Source organism: Lepus europaeus, chromosome 14 (assembly GCF_033115175.1).
Source record: "Lepus europaeus isolate LE1 chromosome 14, mLepTim1.pri, whole genome shotgun sequence".
In the NCBI taxonomy this organism is placed as follows: domain Eukaryota; kingdom Metazoa; phylum Chordata; class Mammalia; order Lagomorpha; family Leporidae; genus Lepus; species Lepus europaeus.
Window position 1 is genome coordinate 63,515,979 of NC_084840.1, and position 8,714 is coordinate 63,524,692.

Genomic DNA, 8,714 nt, shown 5'->3' on the forward strand with positions numbered 1-8,714 from the left:
AACTAACCTGTGTCTTCCAAAGCCTTTGCCATCTTTTCTTTTCCAAGATGGGCGGAAACTCTGAATAATAAAGAATAACAGTAAGCACCTCTTGCTAGGCTGCTGCTCGCCCCAAACACTGTAGTAGTGCTTGATGTGCTACATCAACTCGATATTTCTTCCTAACAACCTGCGAGGAAGTATTGCTGTTCTCGGCTTACAAATGAAAAGGCTTGAGACTCAAGGAGCTCAGGTAACTTGCTCTATAGCCAACAAGTAGCAAAGCTCAAATCTGAGCTCAGGACCAACTGGCATGAATGCCCATGACCTCTGCACTCAGTACAAAGCCTTATAATTACATGTAGAATCACAATGTGCTTGGTAAGGCAAGAAGTCTGTACTAACACAGAAGGTTTTTTGAGGATTAACTGAGAAAACTCGGGTAAGCCACAGCCTGTTGCCTGACATACACTAGGGCCTCAATATTTGTTTATTTTTTAAAAAATCCTTGTCTTCTATCCTGGAACACGTGCAGTGGAGTGCGACAGGCACACAGTGGTTTTCTATGGGGTTTTTAGTGGGACTTAGGGACAACTATTATATATTTTAAAATAGCACCACTCACATGGTTCCGTAGTAAGTCAGTTGGCCAAGTTAAAAATAGATTCTAAACATAGCGAGAGCCGAAATTCAATCTTAGATATCAAGTCATGAAAAGCAGTGACAGAGGTTGCAACAGAAAAAGAAGAACATGTATAAACTGATTATGCACTTGGATAAAATTAACCACCTCCATTTCAGTCTTGCTCTATGCCTCTTCTACAGCAGGAAAGATATATACATGTGTGTATGTATGGTATGTATATATATGATACACATATGCAAATCAGTAAACTAGAACGTGTTTCTATCTGTATGCATTTTGAGGCTAGGGTACCTGTTATCACATACCAGATACACTACAACCTAATGCAGTTTCTTAAAACCTTTGGATGGAGGAGACAGTTTCATTAATGTTCGGAATTATTTGTGGTGCCGATGCACATATGGCTTGACTGGTAGAGAACTAGGAAGGGTGGGCGACAGAAGCTGCATTCGTAACTCTTCCCTCTGCGCGGAGTAAATTTAGAGTGGCAGACTTAGAAAGTTGGGTTAGCACTCTGTCACGCTGTCATCTGAAACCCCAGGAGCTGGGATGCCAGATACGAACTCCCCTCAGCGAGCCAAGGCTTCGTTCCCCAGAACAAGTGGCTCTCAGCAAAAGGCCTGGAGCGCAGCTCCTTCTTCGCTCTCCTGCTTTGAGAACGCTGTCTGGAGCACGCAGCTACTTTTCTCTCAGTTGCTAGGATGCTACAGCTGTGGGCATGATTACTCCGGGGAGCAGCCGTGAGATGTGTATCTTTAAATCACATACTCTCACCTCCGGAACCTCAAGCAGAGAATGATGGATGGTGTGTATTGTAACTTAAAATAATGGTACATCATAGCAAACACGACTTCCCCAAAAATACAAATATAAATGAGGAGGTATTTGAGACATGAATTTTTGGGTAGCATAGAAAGGATTAAAAAAAAAAAACCTTCAGTGCTTGCTGTGGTAGCACATGTGCTAAATTTAGAACAAAACAGAGATTAGCACGGCCCCTGCACAAGGGTGACATGCACATTCATGAAGCATTCCATATTTTAAAAAACAAACACAACTGACAGGACTGACTGCAGATTGATACATAAATTTAAGAGCAATGCTTTTCTCCTTAAAGAAATTTTCGAAAGAGGTATATTTGTAAAACATTATGGAAAATAGGAGAATTGTGGACAAAATCATAGGAGAGTAGTTAATAAGGCAGTAATACCTATTTGGTCCATACCAACTGTGGGACCCTTGGACAAGGAATCTCTCTTCCCCAGGCCACAGTTTCCTAAAATGTCAAAAGGGAGTAATCATTGTATATACTTCATACTTGTGAATGTTGAAGAACTGTGCACTAGTTGCAGGTCTAGCACATATGATTCTAAAGATCAGGTGTTACCATTTTCTAAAAGTAGCAGAGGCAATACAGAGCTTACTATAACTGAGGACTGATTTTCCCAAGAGCAAAAAAAACAAAAAACAAAAAACAAAAAAAAAACCAACCAACTTTTTTTTAAACTGTTTGACAAACACATAGTAAACCTTCAACAGTGAAGACTATTCAAACCTAACCAGGAAGTTAGTACACATACCTTCCACTATATGACAGTGCACGAAATGTTAGCTTCCTTTAATGGCAGCTTTGCACATCAGGGAAACAGCTGTTGACTTCTGTCCATTTCCTAGGAGAGCGCTGCCCTGCAACTCACGCCAGGGAACTGAGACATATGCTCCAAATTCTTTGTCTTTGACTTAGGTGGGTAGAACATGGAGAAATGCAGAAAAATGGGCAGATGAAAAACTTTCAAATGACTGTTAAGTATCTCTTGAGCAGAACTGGATTGTGGTTTATTTTGAATGTTATCTGAATATTTGATTTGACAAATATTTGCTTCAGGCATCAGACAGAAGAATATGGGCTATGAATAGGACACATTCTTTATAGCTGTAAATGTTCCACAAGTGGATCAGAGGAGTCACGAGCTTTGTATAGTGGAGGTGAGCGAAGGAAACCGCAGGTGCAAATGAGAGCCAAATTTCTCCTCTGCCTCCAGATGGAAGGCCAGTTGGTGCTGCGGGGAGCGGGGTTGCTTGGTGATAGATTCCTGGAGGCACTTTACTTAAGAAAGACTGGTGAATAAACTCGAATACTAGCATAGGTTCATGGCTAATATGTCAACTGATAGCCATATAATCTGAGGGAAGTGTTACAGCCTGAAAAACATTATGCAGATTGTTAGGTTGCCTCTTTTTTTAAATAAATATTTTTTCTGTTTATTTGAAAGGTTAGAGTTTGAGAAACAGAAGGGGCAAGAAAGAGAGAGATCTTCCATCCACTGGTTCACTCCCGAGATGGCTGCAATGGTCAGGGCTGGGCCAGGCCAAACCCAGCAGCCTGGAGCCAGGAGCTTCACACTGGTCTGGGGCCCAAGCACTTGGGCAATCTGCTGCTGCTTTTCCCAGGCACATGAGTAGGGAGCTGGATCAGAAGTGGAACAGCCAGGACTGGAGCTGGTGCCCATATGGTATATCAGCATTGTAGGTGGACGCTCACCAGCCCCCAAGAGGGATTGTTTCAGCCTTCCTCTTTATTCACAGATTAACTCTGTAGACTCTAATTTCCAGAAATGGTGATGGTATCTTTAAATCAGATTAAAAAAAGAGATTTATTTATTTATTTATTTTGAAAGTTAGTGACAGAGGGCAGGGGGAGATATCTTCCATCTTTTGGAGAGAGAGAAAGAGAGAGATCTTCCATTTGTTGGTTCATCCCCCCAGATGACCACCACAGCCAGGGCTGGGCCAGGCAGAAGCTAGGAATCAGGAGCTTCATCTGGGACTCCCATGTGGGTACCAGGGACCCAAACACTTGGGCCATCTTCTGCTGCTTTTCTCAGGCCATTAGCAGGGAGTTGGATTGAAGGTGGAGCAAATGGGACTTGAACCAGTGCCTGTGTGGGATGCCAGTGTTGCAGGCCCTTTACAGCACAACACCAGCTTCTGGAATCAGATTTAATGATTGCTTTGTTTTATGAAGCTTCTGGAAATTTCTCTTTCTTTTTATTTTTTTATTTTTATTTTTTGACAGGCAGAGTGGACAGTGAGAGAGAGAAAAAGAGAGAGACAGAGAGAAAGGTCTTCCTTTGCCGTTGGTTCACCCTCCAATGGCCGCCACAGCCTGCTGATCCGAAGGCAGGAGCCAGGTGCTTCTCCTGGTCTCCCATGGGGTGCAGGGCCCAAGGACTTGGGCCATCCTCCACTGCCTTCCCGGGCCACAGCAGAGAGCTGGCCTGGAAGAGGGGCAACCAGGACAGAATCCGGCACCCCGACAGGGACTAGAACCCGGGGTGCTGGCGCCGCAGGCGGAGGATTAGCCTATTGAGCCGCGGGCGCCGGCCCTTAATTGTTTCTTATTTCACTGTCTTCCATGTGTAAATTTTAATTTAGTCATTAGTTGAGCCAGATTATTTACAACTATAAAGCGCTATGGGATATAGCCCTGTTTAACACCACTTCCTGAATGTATTAATACATTAATTAATCCAGTGTTTCCCAACTGTTTTTCAATTACCCTTTACTTTTGGTTTTTGTCATATCCATGTTACTTATACTTAACAGTTTCTTTAATTTGACATAAATTGATTAGTTTTAAAATTGAGTTTCACCTTAAGCAATGACCATTGTGAAAGCTGAGTTTGAGGTGGTAGGTTTTTAAATATACCATAAAATAAAAATGGAACTATATAAATAGATACAAATTGTGAGCCACTTGAAATAGCTTTCCTGCTCTTTTGGGAAACAAGGGATTGATCAATTCATGGCATTCTGAAGTGGAAAGGCCTCTTTAGAGAATTCTGTCGTTTTGTCAGCAGCTGAGGGAAGCTTCAAGAAGAATACTATACTCACTAATCTAGTGTTACAAGTTTAGCACTCTCTTCACCATGTTCGATTGCACGTTATGCCACCCAACTAGCTGAACAGCTACCTAAATAGAATTCCCACCACATAAAATAGCTTCATTCTGGGTGTAAATGGTACAAAAATACTTCTCTCAGTAACTAATAGATCTGACCGTGTAAGATCACCAAAATACTTATTTTCTTATTTGCCAACACAACAGCTGTCTCCAGTTACTTAGGTGTTATAGAATAAAAATGATGGAAATACACGAATGCAAGATGTTAATATCAGGAGAAGCTGGGGGGGGGGGGGACTGACAGGAGGCATAGGGATGGCGTTGTGGCTCAGTGGGTAGAGCTGCCGCTTGAGACATCCACGACCGTATCGGATCAAGTCCTGGCTGGTCCACGGCAGCCCCGGCTCCCTGCGAATGTGCTTGGGAAGAATGGATGATGCTCACATCTTGAGTTCCTGGCATCTACATGGGAGACACAGGTGGAGTTCCTGGCTCCTGGCTTCTGCCTGGCCCAGCCCTGGCTATTGTGGCCATGTGGGGAATGAACCAGAGGATGGAACATCTCTCTTTCTGTTTCTCCCTTTAACTCTGTATCTTTGCTTTTCAAATAAATAAATCTTAAAAAAACAAAACAAAACAACAACAACAAAAAAAACCCACGCAAGTTAGTGGATGAACTTGACCTTAATTGCTTAAATTCACAATCCCTTGCTCTTTAGAAATAGGTGCAATGCACCACCTGTCTCCCGGGGGTGACACCGTTAGTCCGCTCTGATGATGTATTTCTAGGGTGTGCTGGATTGCCAGTTGATATTTTCCACATGTTGTCCATACAAGCCATTGTGAGCTGTGCTGCAGCCATGGAAAGGCTAGATGCTGTACACTATTTGAAGGAGACAGTGTGAGTGGGTGCTTATTTCATTTTTGTAGGTCATTAACTTAGTAAACCTTGGGCAAAAAAGCATGGGGATGACAAAAACCAAAATAAAAACAGTGTGCTTAAAACCAGCAGCTCCAGAGGTCCTGTGCAGGCTGGCCAAGCGTCCTGCTCCTAGCAGGCTTTCTGAGCTCTGAGGGGCTCTTCTGCCTCTCAGAAGGGCTGTGAGTATGTAGGAAGAAAAGAGAGAGACTAGAGAATTCCTAACCCCCTTTCCAGTTAACCAGTGTTCCATGGACTTGACCCCTCCGCCCCAAGGCGGCAAGCCTAATTCATGCTCCCTTCCCATTCAGGCCTTCCTGAAAATAACTCCCTCTTCTAACCTCTGTCTCCTGTCACCGCTGCTCATTTCGGATCTCATACCTTCCCTTACCTCCCTGAATGTAGAGCTGATCTGAAAGAGTGGGGGAGGGGGAGAGAGGAGAATGGGGAGTATAAAGAAAACCTCAGCAAAATGCCAAGGATTTTTTATCTTTTTTTTTTTTTTTTAAGATTTATTTATTTACTTGAAAGTCAGAGTTACACACAGAGAGAAGGAGAGGCAGAGAGAGAGAGACAGAGAGAGAGAGAGAGTCTTCCATTTGCTGGTTCACTCCCCAGATGGCCACATCGGCCAGAGCTGTGCAGATTCGAAGCCAGGAGCCAGGAGCTTCCTCCGGGTCTCCCACGTGGATTCAGGGGCCTAAGGACTTGGGCCATCTTCTACTGCTTTCCCAGGCCATAGCAGAGAACCGGATTGGAAGTGGAGCAGCTGGGACTCAAACCGGTGCCCATATAGGATGCCAGCACTGCAGGCGGTGGCTTTACCTGCTGCGCCACAGCACCGGCCCTAAGCTTTTTATCTTTGTATGTTTCTATTGTTATTTTTTTGGGGGATGGGTTGCAGATTCTAATTCTTGGGCAGTTACTAGGCGATCTAGAACTTTATGGAGGAGTTAGTTTTCAATGCAGGAGAATGTTTAGCCCCAACTGATTGTTATCCACAGGCTTTTTATCAAGTCTGAGTGGTGATAATCACAGGCCGGACTTGCATGGTAAAGACAGGCTCAGCACTGAGCCTTTTCTTTTCCTCAATGTTGAAAGCTAAAAATGGCATTATGATGTGTACAATATAAAATATGTTAAAAATCTCACAGCCCACTAGGTTAATCCTCCGCCTGCAGCGCCGACACCCCGGGTTCTAGTCCTGGTCGGGGCGCCGGATTCTGTCCCAGTTGCCCCTCTTCCAGGCCAGCTCTCTGCTGTGGCCCGGGAGGGCAGTGGAGGATGGCCCAAGTGCTTGGGTCCTGCACCCGCATGGGAGACCAGAAGCAACACCTGGCTCCTGGCTTCGGGTCAGTGCAGTGCGCCGGCCGCAGCGGCCATTGCGGGGTGAATCAACGGCAAAGGAAGACCTTTCTTTCTGTCTCTCTCACTGTCCACTCTGCCTGTCAAAAAAAAAAAATAAACAAAAATAAACAAACAAACAAAAAAAAAACCCAAAAAACTCACTTGGCAGCATCTGCTTATTGATTACATGCAGAAATTTTTTAAAAATCCATGTACTCTATAGCTATAACTACAGACGCGGGTCACTTAATTCTAGGGGCACATTCTAAGAAATGTGTTTAGGCAATTTCCTCATTCTGTGAACATCGTGGAGTACACTGACACAAACATTAGAGTAAAACAAACCCAAGAGAAATAATGTTCTCCCTACTCTGCTCCCCCGACCCCACCGCAGGTCACCTCATTGGATGGTAAACACAAGACATAGGAAATGCCTATGGATGTAACATGGCATACTGTTTTGTAGCAAAGTTAAAAAAAAATTTTAGGGGTGGCACTGTGGTGTAACCAGTTAAGCCTCTGCCTTCGATGCCGGGATCCCATATGGGCGCCTGTTCAAGTCCCGGCTGCTCCACTTATGATCTAGCTCCTTGCTAATGGCCTGGGAAAGCAGAGGAGGGTGGCCCAAGTACTTGGGCTTCCTCACCCTTGTGGGAGTCATGGAAGAAGCTCCTGGCTCCTGGCTTCAGTCTGGCTCAGCCCTGGCTGTTGCAGCCATCTGGGGAGTAAACCAGTGGATGGATGATCTTTCTCTCCCTTCGTCTCTCTCTGTAATTCCACATTTCAAATACATTTAAAAATATATTTATTTTCATTTGAGAGGGAGAGAAAGAGAGAAATAGCGAGATCTTCCACTCCCCAAATACCTCCAAGGGTTGGACTGGGCTGAAGCCAGGAGCCCAGAACTCAATCTGGGTCTCCCATGTGAGTGGGAAGGACCCATGCACTTAGGCCATCAGTTGCTGTCTCTCAGGGCTTGCATCATCAAGAAGTTGGATTAAAAGCAGAGGAACTGGAGCTTGAACCAGGCATGCCAACGTGGGATACTGGTATCCCAAGCAGCAACTTAACTGCTGTGACAAACACCTGCCCCAGTATCCTTTCTCTAATACATAGAAGACCCTCTAAACTAATGCTAAAAAGTATACTATACTAAATGCATAAGCAAGTAACATAACTTTTATTATTATTAAATATTATGTAGTATGGGTACTTTTATGTGCTATACTTCTATTTGAACAGGAACACAGTAGGTTTGTTTACATCAGGATTGCCACAAACGTGTGTGTAATGCATTTGCTCCATGTCACTGAGGACAGGAACTCTTCAGCTCCACTTTAAGTTTATGGTACCACCGGCTGGCGCCGCGGCTCACTAGGCTAATCCTCCGCTTTGCGGCGCCGGCACACGGGGTTCTAGTCCTGGTTGGGGCACCGATCCTGTCCCGGTTGCCCCTCTTCCAGGCTAGCTCTCTGCTGTAGCCAGGGAGTGCAGTGGAGGATGGCCCAAGTGCTTGGGCCCTGCACCCCATGGAGACCAGGAGAAGCACCTGGCTCCTGCCATCGGAACCAACGGCAAAAAGGAAGACCTTTCTCTCTGTCTCTCTCTCACTGTCCACTCTGCCTGTCAAAAAAAAAAAAAAAAAAAAGTTTATGGTACCACCACCATATATATGAGCTCTGTCATTGAAATGTCATCGTTATGCTCATTCATTCATTCATTTTCCCAGGTTATTTTTCCTTTGTCCTATAAGAGCCTCATGGATGGTTATTTGGTCCATGTGGTAAACCCCCGGGTAAGAGAATTAATTATAGTGCTGGTAACATTGGCACGGTAGGGTGACAGAAGAACCACGCGTGCCCTATGCCAGCTACATCCTCTTACCATCTCAGAGAGTTTGGAATTTTATGAATGAGGGG

The 8,714-nt window shown here is 44.6% G+C and overlaps 1 non-coding gene across 1 annotated transcript; it reads left to right on the top strand.

Moving 5' to 3' along the window:
- Positions 1–1,564: 1,564 nt before the first annotated feature.
- LOC133774030 (U6 spliceosomal RNA) lies at positions 1,565–1,668 on the top strand. Its single transcript, XR_009868011.1, has one exon. It is a non-coding gene; the product is annotated as a U6 spliceosomal RNA (small nuclear RNA).
- Positions 1,669–8,714: the final 7,046 nt, after the last annotated feature.